Consider the following 12,216-nt stretch of genomic DNA (forward strand, 5'->3'; position numbering starts at 1 on the left):
ACATCCATGGGAAAGAAGCAAAACATAAAAACAACAAGTAAACAAGCACTTATTTTTTTTTTCTGGCAAAAATACAAAATTCCATATTTTTATGAATAGGAGCTCGAAATCTCTACAATAGGGTTCTCTGATATGCTGAATCTCATTATGAGATTTTTTAGTATGATCCTTTGAACTTTTGGAGCTATTTACCCCTTTTCAAAAATCAGTAAAGTTTTCTCAGGAATGTAACTTTTCCTGGGTAACATGGTTCAAAGATCGCTCATTTGATTGGAAATTTAAAGTTCTAGGTAATTGTGAGTAAAAAGTAATGAGGAGAAAATCTATCCCCCCCCTACCCCACACTCTTTTCCCAAAATGTATCCAATGAAAATCTTGTAAAAAAAAAAACAATGTAAAAAAAACCGAAAAAACACAGGTATATAAGTTTTTTTTTATAGAAGAAGTCGCTGTACAAACACCAGAGGGGACTAAAATGATTAGAAATTGGAAGTTCTAATTCTATTTTCAAGAGTAAAAAGGGATCTAATGACAACTAGTCCCCCCACCCCAACTCTCTTTTCCCCTAATTCATGCAGTCAAATTTTTTAAATAGCCATTTTGTTCAAAATAGACCAAAGATCACATATCAAAAAATCCAGGGGTATCACAGCCCCCAAGAACCCGGGGCAAATATTGGAAATTATGTCCCAGGGGCTTATAAGACTTTTAAGGAAGAGATGGTCATATAAACTTTGAAGGGGGCACATTGGATTGTAAATCCGAATTTCTGTTGCCCTTTTTCAAGGGTCAAAAGTGATCAGAGAGCAACACTAGCCCCCTCCCACACTTTTTTTTCCCCTATGCCATAAAATAAAAATTTTGAGTAATTATTTTTATATATTTCAATCATCAGATAAGAAACTACAAGGCCAACAACCCCCTCCAGATTCCTAGGGCTAGTGCTTTAAGTTATGCCCTGGGTGCAAATAAGGTTTTTTTTAATGGAAGAGGTGGCTGCATAAACTTTGGAGGGGACTCAAATGATTAGAAAATATACGCTCTAGTTCCCTTTTTAAGAGTAAAAATTGATCCGAGGGCGACACCCCCCCCCCAAACCCTCTTTACTCCAAATACCTCCAATCAAATTTTTTACGTACCAGTTTTGTTCAAAATAGACAAAATAATCATATTACAAAAACTTCAGGGATAATACTACCCCCATGAGCCCAGGGCATACAAGGATTTTTATAGAAGGGATGGTAGTATAAGCTTTGGACCAAAGATCACATAACAAAAAATCCAGGGGTATCACAGCCCCCAAGAATCCAGGGCAAATGTTGGAAATTATGTCCCAGGGGCTTATAAGATTTTTAGGGAAGAGATGGTCATATGAACTTTGATGGGGGCACATTGGATTGTAAATCCGAATTTCTATTGCCCTTTTTCAAGAGTAAAAAGTGATCAGAGAGCAACACTAGCCCCTTCCTACCCCTTTTTTCCCCTAGCCCATAAAATACAAATTTTGAGTCATTTTTTTTTTTTTAATAATTCAATCATCAGATAAAAAAACTACAGGGTCAACACCCCCCCTCAAGATTCCAGGGGTTAATGCTTTAAGTTATGTCCTGGGTGCATATAAGGATTTTCTTATGGAAGAGGTGGCTGCATAAACTTTGGAGGGGACTCAAATGATTAGAAATTATAAGCTCTAGTTCCCTTTTTAAGAGTAAAAAGTGATCCGAGGGCGACACCCCCTCCCCACTAACCCTCTTTATTCCAAATACCTCCAATAAAAATTTTTACGTACCAGTTTTGTTCAAAATAGACAAAAGATCATATTACAAAAACTTCAGGGATAATACTGCCCACATAAGCCCAGGGCATACAAGGATTTTTATAGAAGGGACGGTCGTATAAGCTTTGAAGGGCCTCATTCAACTGTAAATCGGGAACTTTTAACACTCTTTTTACAAGACAAAATTAACTGAAGGGCAATTAGCCCTTCTTGAAGGACTGTGAATGCCAAAAATTCAAACATCATGACTATCAGCTTCTTGAAGAGTACACTTTCATTCAAGCAACCAATCCCCACGGAGATGTCCGTCCAGCAGTGCAAACTCCTCGGTATCACTCGGTATCTCGAGCTATCTGAAGTGGGAGGTCCACGTTACTAACACCACAAAGCAAGCTAATTTGGCACTTTTTACGCTCAAATTTTCTTCAAGTTTTCTAGTCCTGTATTCCACCTATTAAGAATTTATACAAGTTTCATTCGTCCTGTTCTTGAATATTCTTGTCCGGTTTGGCATTTTGGCTTAACTACTTCCCAATCTTATTCAATAGGGTCAGTCCAGAAGCAAGCATTGCGAATTATCTATGGTCAAGGTAAACTCCTGTATCACTTTCTTCTTAAGCATTTCCAGATCACTACCCTATCAGAGAGAAGAACCCTCCTGTGTACCCAGTTTGGCAATAAAGCCATGACAAACCCACGTTTCCAAGATTTTTTCCCACGCTCTTTCAACATTTAAAATCCCGATCTCAAAGACCCAACTCCAAGAAAGTCCCCATCCTTGAACCTCTCCCACTAATCCACGAGAGATACAGGAAGAGCTTCATTCCTGCTTTTGTAAACATTATTAATAAGTGAAATTGATGTTTTGACTCAATTTTTAGTTGATGATCGGTTGTTTTAATCTGACAAGTGTCTATCTGACACTGTGTGTCTGTGTTTTTCCCTTTTTGTTATTGGGCAAGTTTTATCTGACTGTAATACCTGACGTAAAGCGCTAATTCGGTGCCACGCGCTGTGAGAATCGTTTTTAAAATAAAAGCCCCTCTCTCTCTCCCTTATTGTCTTCTAGATAATTCAATTTTATTCCACTTCGTTGATTTGTTACTACAGATTGCAGGAATATTACAGCTGGTTCGGAGGGGGGTTACAAAAAAAAACGCAGCAGATTTTTTTTTTGCATTTTTATTACCTTTTTATGAGTCGGTCAAAAATTTTGGGGAGGGGATTCAAACTTGGTAACCCCCTAGACACTGCCATGGTTACTAGCATCCTTTTTATCCTTTTTTACCCTGGAGCTCCTCCCAAAAATTTTCACCTTTTTCTGTCAAAATTTTGAGAAGTCGATTGATTCGACTTTTAGCATCAATCTCGACAACTTTTTGTCTCTATTTTATATTCTTGGAAAACCCCAAAAATCCACTCAAAACAGTCACTTGATCAATTTTGCCACTTAACGAGTTTCCTAAGGTGTAACCAGCCCTGATTGAAACTTTCTACCACAAATTCACTGTCTGTTCAATTAAATTTACATACAAACCACAAATTTTCAATAGCTCTCGATGAGGACTAGTTTCCTGGGAAAATTCGCATACAAAGCCCTCTGTCTTTGAGGAATCTTCTCAATTTAAAATTGGAAGGTGAAAACTAGGCTAGAATTTGGCACGTTTTTAGTTTCTTAGCCAACTCTAGCTAGCTGCTTTTTTAAGAAACTTCAAAATGTAGAAGAGCAAAGCAAGCAGATTTTCCCGAGCTAAACTAGACCTAATGCGTACAGACTGCGTTTGTACTATGTGATGGCAACAAATATCGATAGTTATATCTTATCTAAAATTTCCTAATAAAGTCGCAAACCGCTACGCTGTTATTGGCACTAGTTGTTTTTAAACCCTTATCTTCTCATGTTAAATTACCAAATATCCACTATTTATGTGTTTCATATTCTCGTTGGGTTAGAAAAATTCTTATAAAATTTACGGAAAAATCTAGCTTATAAAAAAAGGCACAAACAATAATGCCTTAACTTCATCAGCTCTTACTGAGCTACGTTTTCCGTCTTGTCAATTATTAAGAATTCAATTTTGTACGGTTTGCCTTTTTGTTTCTTCTGTTTGGAATCCATTTGTAACTTTTTCATTAGCCTTTTTGAAAATCTTTGTTAAGAATATATTGTGTCAGAGGACATATACGACATGAATACATTGTATGCTCATATTCAAATACGACACGAATATATTGTGTCAATTTTAAACTGAAAATCTGGCTTATAAAGCGTCTGAAATCTTTTGAAAGATATATGATTATTAAAGCAAATCCTAGTAAAGCAAATGACCTATGTTTATATTGTTTTCTTTCTTTCTCACTGTGGCTTAAAAGTTACTTTTAAGAAAATCTGTTAAATTTTTATTCTTTTTTTTTAGAAAAACATTGTGGCTATCATCACAGAAAATAAATCTGGCTGATAAAGCGTCTGAAATCTTTTGAAAGGTATTTGATTATTAAAGCAAATCCTAGTAAAGCAAATGATCTATGTTTATATTGTTTTCTTTCTTTCTCGCTGTGGCTTAAAAGTTACTTTTAAGAAAATCTGTCACATTTTTATTCTTTTTTTAGAAAACATTGTGGCTATCATCACAGAAAATAAATCTGGCAGATAAAGCGTCTGAAATCTTTTGAAAGATATTTGATTATTGAAGCAAATCGTATTTTTAACAATAATATCTACTAAGCTTCCAACTTTTGGTTTTCCTTTTTAAGGTTTTGAATTAATTTAATCAATTGTTTTGATTGTTAAAATATCTACAAATATTTTTGCAATTACCAGCCGTCGGGCCCATGCACTCGGCATGCGGCTTCTATATTTGGATTATCATTGTCACTTGTTTTCTAGCTGCAGACAATTTGAGATAATTTACTGTCTTTTCATTCTGATCTTTTCAAAGATATTTGATTATAAAAGCATGTCTGATTTCTAACAGCGAAATCCACTAAGGTTCAAACTTTAGGTTTTCTATTTTAAGGTTATTGAATTGTTGCAGTCCTTTTTAAAATATATATATATCTGGATTTTTTTTGCAATTACCAGCCGCCTTCAGACATTTTTACTATATTTTTTTATAGTTCAGGCATTTTTAATATATTTTAACACATCAGGCATTTGTGTATTTTCTAGTATTGGCACTAAACATTTTTAGTACAGTAGGTTTTTTTCAGTAAGTTGTAGTATTTCAGCAGCCATTTTTAATATATTACAGCATTTCGGGCATTTTTGTGAAGTTTTTAGTATAGATACAATAAACTTTTAGAATAATTCAATATTTCACGCATTTTTCCTTTTCTTCAATAATTATCGCATGTTATCATGATCATATCCTAGAAAGACTAAAAATAGCTCGTATATTACGTCTTTGCAAAGGAAAGTCAACAAATGACCCAACCAATTACCGACCTATATCCATTCTTCTTTTTTTTCAAAAATTTCCGAGAAGGTAGTTCATAAACAAATGTATAACTATCTTCCACAGCAGTACGAATTTTGCGAAACGCAGTTCGGTTTTCGGAAAGGACTTTCAACAGAGCTTGCCATCCTAAAGTTATATCATTGAGCCATTTATTGCTACATTGTTCTGTCATTTCTTATGTTCAATAATTATTTATTGTATATTGCATTCGATTAATTTTTTATTACTTGTCTGTTAAACGAAACACGCCTAAAAGGTGAAGTTAGGTCATTACTAATGAAATATACCACAAAACATGATGTTAATATAATATCTTAGAAACAATAATATGGAAACTACGACAAATAATTATGCACAGCAGGCCGCTAAGAGTGCGTTATATTAAATGTTTACCCTAACCACTTTTAAATATTGAATATGTAATCAAAACATACATGAACTTTAGTTTATATCATTCAAAATAAGGCTCAATGAGTTTTTGTTTACTAAGATTCACTCAATGAGTTTGTTATCCCTCTGGAATCATGACCAATCAAAGAGAGGAAACCAGTTTATATCAGATCTTACACGGCCTAGATCTTGAGTGTTTTCCGTTTAACAGACAAGTGAAAATTTTTTAATCCTTGCTTTTATTTAATATCAGTGGATTTTTTTATACCAGTGCTTTTATTTTATTTAATACCAGGATATTCGGACCAGTGGACGGAGGATATGCATGGGTCATTTTCCTCTGTTCGTTGATGTGTTGGTTCATCGTTGATGCACTTTGCTTTAGTTTCGGCTTTTTCATGGATGACTTTATTGCTGAGTTTTCATTTCGAAAAAGATTCGTTGTTTGGGCTGGCTCTCTATTAGTTGGTGTCCACACATTTGTAGGTAAGAACCCATATCACTGATTTCTGTTTGATTTATTCTTTTTATTTTTCTTAATCAGGCTCGTACACAAAAATTTATTTTAGGGGGGATAAGGATTTGAAAATGAAAGATTGGTGACTCATGTAAAAAATATTAGAAACTATGAGGAAAGTTTTAAAAATAGTGTTTAGTAAGGGGGGGGGGTAGCTTCTTGCCATCGATTAGCTATTTACTTAATCGTTCAGTATTTTTTTTTCATTTTGATGCTCTGACAATACATTTGTTATAATCTGATGTTTGGTAAAAAGCAAATAAAACATAAATATTACTAAGAAAGCCAATAGAACGAGGGCGATTTTCAGCCAGATGAAAAAAAGAATCGAAAAGAAGAAAATGAATATTTCGGCAAAGACCTCCGCTAAGCCGTCCTAATTGCTCAAACACAGAAAAATAACTAGCCAATTGAAATGAATCCTAACAAAGCCTATATGTTTTAATTTTCATTTTTTGTCTAAAATAACCAGGAAGATTTCAGCCAGTTGAAAAGACAGAAACAAGTATTTTGCAAGGATCTCCTTCAAGCCCTCCTCAGTGCTCAAACATAAAAAAAACTAGCCCTTTCAATTCAAATCTAACGAAATCTCTCGGTTTTTGTCTTTTCGCTTTGTTTTTTCAACTGGCAGGAAAATTACCCTGTTTTTTTTTACTTTCTTAATTTTGTTCATGTTTTACTCGTTTTTCATCACATGTTATTTTTTTATAATTCTTGCTTACATCTACAACAAGTGCAATCAGCCAAATTGTTGACTAAACTTGGTGCAAATGCATGATATGGTGTTTTGTTCTGAATATACATTCATTCCAAGCAGTTGTTTGTGTGCATATTCATCCCAAGCACTTGACGATTACGCTGCCCGTAGACAAATATGCCCATAGTAGAATATACGTAACTCTATTAATAGTTTCTAATTAATCTGCTGAATACCATGCCAGTTTTTACTTGATTAATTTAGGAAAAAAAACAAACAGTTTTCGATGAAAATAAACAGCGCGGTTTTTATAATATATTTTTGAAAAAATGTTTCAAACAAACTGATTAGTGATATTTCCCAAAATTTTTAGAATTCTGAAAACTTCCTGCTTGTCAGTTTCTTTTAAAAACGTATTTTTAAACTGTTGGTTACTTTGGGCCTTGGTTTGCTCTTTACTAGGTTGCCACCATTGCTGCCTCCATGATATTCAAATGCTTGCAGAATGAATGGATAAGATTAGAGTTGAGGCCAGCTTTTGTAGTTCTCTGGGGGGCTGGGAAAATTTACTCATGTGCCTCATGTCTTTGAGACATTCATTGGAAGCTAGGGCTAGCAAAAAGATTTTTAAGGAATCGAAAGGCCCTAACAGTTGTCAATCTGTCAGCTACCAATGCTCTATTGAACAGATCATTAGAATGGGGATGCATGGTTACCGTCAATCAGATGTGATTCAGAATTAAGTAGGTTGTACCTGATGATTGTTTGTTGTTGAAATGTGATTTTATGAGCCAAGTGATTGGTCGGTTTTCAAGTGATCTCTGCTGACAATGGTTAAATGTCAACAAACAAGTATGCATCATCTATTTATTATTGGTATATGTTATATGTTGCAGCTCGTCTGTCAACAAGAGAGAATAGTGGAGACTTCCCCTTTCCTTAGATTGGTCATAAGAGCTTAGCTCTCGAAAAGTTGAAAAATATTGGCCTTAAAATGTGAATCTTTTGTTTTGATCTTTTGTCTGCTTATTAATTTTTTTTTGTTGAAATGCGATTTTATACACCAAGTGATTGATAGGTTTTCGAGTGATATCTGCTGACAATGGTTAAACATTAAAAAATAAGTATGCATCATCTATTTATTATTGATATATGTTATATGGCTCATATAGTTAATTACATGTATGCTCATATATTTTAAGTAGGCTCAGATTAGAAAATATTTTCGTAAATTCAATCAACATAAAGATTCCTTTTATCTCTTTATTGTTGCAAAATCTGAAAAAAAGAATTTTTATGTCGTTAGAAATAGGAGTAGAACCTATCCCGCTCAGAATGAACTGAATGGGTGGGGGAGATCCGCAGGGCCAGAGGAGAATTGAGATTTTTGTTAGTTTTTATTTCTATATGAAAGTTTCAGAGCTGCCCTCAGCATAAACATTATGCACCATAGAAAATTTGTGTATTCTCCATTAAAGATTTTTGAGACAGATCAGTTGCACCCATTTCTTTGTAACTCCGTTTTCGCGTGTGCGCAAAGACAAATTTTTAGCATATTGAGTTGAAAATATAGGGGACCTGTTGTTTGGTATTTTCTCCGCATGACTCAATTAGTAAAATTACAATTAAAATTTAATAACAAAAATTTTGCTGCATTTTCCTGTTACCATTATTCACTAACTACAATCTCATAGCTATCTTTAAAAATATTAAATTTTTATCTGATTCAAAGCGTATTTGCTATATGCAGTGTCTTAAAAGCTGCTATACTGAGCTTACCAAACTTTTATTTAAAAACAAAACCAAGAAGGCAGCAGTTGTCACAACACACTTCTTCAATTGCTTCAAAACGGATTTGAAATTCAGATAGTATGGACACCAGGACATGTAGATATACAAAGCAACAAAATGACTGATAAACATGTAAAACTAGCAGCAGCACAGCCCCTGAATTGTGCAGAGGGAGATTAATATAAGGAATTGAAAGCAATCAGAGTAGATTGAGACATAGGAAATTTGGAATTTGGAGGATATAATCCACAATCAGCTTGTAGCCCAGAAAAAACATAACCCCTTTGAAAGTAAAATCTAAAGTAAGTTTGATAAAAGAAATTGTAAATTGTTATTCTGTTTTCTATCAAGTCCTGTAAGTACTAATATAAGACTATTTAGGATTGGGAAAATTGATAGCTCTATTTTTAAAGCTCGTAATTTGTAGAATGAGACTGTACATCACAATTAAATTCAGTGTCTCTTTTAAGAGAGACTTAGAAGGGAGCTATGAAAAAAAAAGAAGCTATGCAGTCTCAATGTTAGTCTTAAGCTTGGGATAGGCATCAATTATGATGTTATAAGACTGTAAATGATCATGCTGTTCTTGAATTCTATTCAAGAATTCTATTATAGACTGGATGATTTCGTTAGGATATTATATTAGTTTTAAAAAGAAAAAAAAAGAGATTATGATGTTTGTTTCAGATTACCCCATCCAAAAACAGAAGCCGGATCTAGAGGAGTCGTTAATAATCAACAGCATCAACAATTCTAAGTGTAAATGTCATATATATATTCTGTTTGCATTCCAATTCTGTTGAATATATATTCAAGTTGAATGTCATATATATTTTATTGAATGCCAAGTAGCAACTGAAGATATGGCTGTGACACAAAGGGAAAATTTCCTTTCCGCGTGCTGTGATGTGCATCATTTCTGAACCAACTTTTCTATACTGTGGAAATTTATGGCGTGGAGACGCAAAAAATTTTGACTCTCCACTGTCTAAAAATATTTTTAACATCTAAAGCTATTTTTACAGTAAGAGTGGGTTTTCCTTATTTCTAATTGTAGACTAGGTTATTAATATAGTATTCAGACAACAATGGGAATTACACAACAAGGATTGTTAGCTTCCATTTGACTATTAGAGAATTTATCCAATAATGGTGAAAGGTTGAAGATCCAATGAGCTAAGTATAATCGGAAAAATAAATTTTATCTCTTGAGTCTACCGTTATATTCTTAATGAATTTCAAACTTCATGTTTTTATACTTTCTTTATATTTGGGGAAACCTTTTGTAGTTAATGGAGAAATGAAAATAATTTACAAGTTTAAGGGATGATTTTTGGGGGAAAGTTATAATGATAAAAATAAAGCGAAAGAAGGATTTTAGGGAATTTTCTGAAGTTAGAAAAACTGCTAGGATTAGGCCTGAACCTTAGAGCTCTCTTTGTGAAGGTGGAGAATGGGAATAAGTAAAGTTGAAGAGGTTGTGCTGGGTAACGAGAAGATGGATCAAGAGAATGGCTTCACATGCATAGGCAGTATTATTAGTAAAGACAGTAGGTACAGTGAAGATGTTAAAAGTAGAATAGCCAAGGCCTTTGTCTTTCAATATAGTTTGGAAGATTCGGAAGATAAATCTGTAAACTAAAATTAGAATATTAGAAGCCACAGTGATGACAGTGGGCAAGTATGGTTCTAAAGTGTGGGTGCTCAAAAAGACAGAGAAGGATTTGTTAGATGTTTTCCATATAAATTATCTACGGATTGCTTTGGGTACGCGTCTGACTGACCGTATTTCAAACAGTAAGGTATATAAAAAATGTGGTCCAATCTCGCTTTTATGGGCTTTAATGAAAGAAAGGTTGAGTTGGCTAGGAAACGTTCTCCAGATGAGGCACAAAAAAATTTCAAAATATTGTCCTTGTAGGGCCACGCAAAAAGCAGGTCTTACCGAATTTGGTAAGAGGATGCCGTAAGGCAAGATTTAGGGTAAGTTTAAACTTGTTGGGAGGATGTAAAGAGAGAGGCTTTACATAGATTGCGATGGAGAAAGATCATGCGTAGCTGTGTTCGTCTCAGGAGGCTTGGTGCTGCATTGCGTTTTTAGTAGTAGTAGTAGTGATAGTATGATGATTGCGTTCACGTTGATATTAATTCTGGTTTTTTATTTACGTTTATTTATGATTATTGAAATTAAGCACTATCATCTGTTGGTCCTTTTTTGGTTTTCGAGATTTTGTTCTTCTTTGTTTTTCCTGTTGTTCCCCTTGTTGGCTTTCGTCTATCATTTTGTTCCTTCTTTATGCTTAAAATTGAAGCTGTCAACGGCTTTAAAATGTTTAGTAAGATGTCACGAAACTTGGCTAGGAAGCTATATTGGTGATTCAAGATCGAGGGTATCCATAACTTTTATTGGATACTGACTTTTATTGTTTATTTTTTTGTCAGCTTCGATAATCGTACCATTCTTCTTCTTTCTACTGTCGCTTTTTTCTTTTCCGCAATGCCACTTTCATTAATGTCTTCTTTTATCTATCTGTTACTTTTTCCAATTTTACCACTTTTCTTATTTTTCTTGTTGTCGGTACAAATACTTAGTACTTAGAACTTTTGAACAAAAATCCAACTTAGGCATGTCAATCGTGTGCTTTGTTTCCTTAGATTGATGTATTCGCTAAAAAAAAAAAAACATAAAAATAAAATATAAAAAAGATTTTGCAGTTTGTTGAGGAACTTGAAGAATTGGTAGACCTAAGGAAGGGATTTTTGGAGGGGAAAGTGTTATCGATGAAACCAATTAGATAAGAATATAGATAAAACGTCTACGAGCTGGGGAAATTCCTGAGAGTCAGCCTTTATGAGGCTAAACACCTAATGACCGATATTCTTAGCCAAGAGCACTAGAAGATAATCGTACCATTCTTCTTCTTTTTACTGTCGCTTTTTTCTTTTCCGCATTGCCACTTTCATTAATGTCTTCTTTTATCTATCTGTTACTTTTTCCAGTTTTACCACTTTTCTTATTTTTCTTGTTGTCTGTACAAATAGTTAGTACTTAGAACTTTTGAACAAAAATCCAGCTTAGGCATGTCAATCGTGTGCTTTGTTTCCTTAGATTGATGTATTCGCTAAAAAATAAAACATAAAAAAAAAATATAAAAAAGATTTTGCAGTTTGTTGAGGAACTTGAAGAATTGGTAGACCTAAGGAAGGGATTTTTTGAGGGGAAAGTGTTATCGATGAAACCAATTAGATAAGAATACGGATAAAACATCTACGAGCTGGGGAAATTCCTGAGACTAGTTGTATTTCTACTTACCTTCTAGTATAAATTGTTTCAGATATTTACATTATTATTCTCTGTCTTTATTATTATGTTTATTATTATTAGTTAATTGTACTGTATTATGCTTATTATTATTGTTATTATTATTTAATATCATTAATATTATTATACTCGTATTATTTACTTATGTTTATTATTATTAACTAGCTGTTGGGGTGGCGCTTCGCGCCACCCCAGCACCTAGTTGGTGGGGCGCTTCAAGACCCCCCCACCCAAGCCCCCCCGCGCGCGTAAGTCGTTACGCGC

At 34.0% G+C, this 12,216-nt stretch overlaps 1 long non-coding RNA gene across 1 annotated transcript; it reads left to right on the plus strand.

The window, feature by feature from the left end:
• Positions 1 to 3,758: 3,758 nt before the first annotated feature.
• LOC136043125 (uncharacterized) lies at positions 3,759 to 11,922 on the plus strand. The gene is made up of 3 exons (XR_010621557.1): positions 3,759 to 4,261; positions 5,921 to 6,111; positions 9,318 to 11,922. It is a non-coding gene; the product is annotated as an uncharacterized LOC136043125 (long non-coding RNA).
• Positions 11,923 to 12,216: the final 294 nt, after the last annotated feature.

This window comes from Artemia franciscana, unplaced genomic scaffold (genome assembly GCF_032884065.1).
Source record: "Artemia franciscana unplaced genomic scaffold, ASM3288406v1 Scaffold_3091, whole genome shotgun sequence".
Lineage (NCBI taxonomy): Eukaryota > Metazoa > Arthropoda > Branchiopoda > Anostraca > Artemiidae > Artemia > Artemia franciscana.